This window comes from Chrysochloris asiatica, unplaced genomic scaffold (genome assembly GCF_000296735.1).
Source record: "Chrysochloris asiatica unplaced genomic scaffold, ChrAsi1.0 scaffold00168, whole genome shotgun sequence".
Taxonomy (NCBI): domain Eukaryota; kingdom Metazoa; phylum Chordata; class Mammalia; order Afrosoricida; family Chrysochloridae; genus Chrysochloris; species Chrysochloris asiatica.
In genome coordinates this window covers 5,148,977-5,150,027 of record NW_006408686.1, presented here as the reverse complement: position 1 = coordinate 5,150,027, position 1,051 = coordinate 5,148,977, and positions in this window count along the sequence as shown.

Sequence of the window (1,051 nt, the reverse complement as noted above, 5' to 3'; positions counted from 1 at the left end):
GGGAGTGGCTGAGGACTCTAGGTTCATGGATTAAGAAGAGAAGGACTAAGAGCTGGTGGCCAGGAGGCAGACTTGCAGAATGTGCCCTTTGGAGATGTAAATTATTTTTTATGCCTGAGTGGGTTTTTTTTGTTTGTTTTTTAAAAAGCTAAAGTGGATAGAGAGAAATACTGTTAACTGATGGTACATTGAGGGGATTATAATCAATATAATTAAACAAGGTATATGATTTATTGAATGTAAAATTGATGATATGCCCTGTAAACTTTCACTCAATCTACAATAAAAATCTTCAATAAAAAAAGCACAGCATTATGTACAAAATAGAATATTTATTTTATAAATACAAAAAAAAAAGAAGAAGAAATAGAGGTATATACTGTTAATGGATGGTGCATCAAAGGGATTGTAATCATTGCAATGAAACAAAATATAATTGGTTAACTGTAAAACTGATGATCTGCCCTGTAAATGATCACTCAATTCACAATAAAAACTTTTTTAAAAAAAAGAAATAAAGAAACAATCTATGATGGCTATGGGAAAGAGGGGCAGGAAAATTATTCATGGGCTAGAGGGTAGACACATGTTAACATATTAACAGCAGGGCAGGCAATAATACAACAAGAGGGAGGTTAGCAGAGGAAAGACGAAGGTAGCAGGAAGCACAGGGAGGAATGCAAGAGTTAGGAGAATAGAGGTAAATGCTGTTAACTGTTGGTGCATACAGGAATTGCAGTCATTGGAATGAAGCAGCATATATGGTTTGATGAATGTAAAACCGATTATCTTCTCTGTAAACCTTCACTCAATTCACAATTTAAAAAGAAGTAAGAGCCAGGACATGAGTAGATGTATACACACTGATGTTCATTGCAGCACTGTTTACAACAGCAAAAAGACGGAGACAGCCTAAATGCCCATCGGTGGAAGAATGGATAAACACACTTTGGTACATACACACAGTGGAACACTATACAACAGTGAAGTACAACGGTGACTCTGTGAAACCCCTCACAACCTGGGTGAACCTAGAGGACAGTATGCTGAG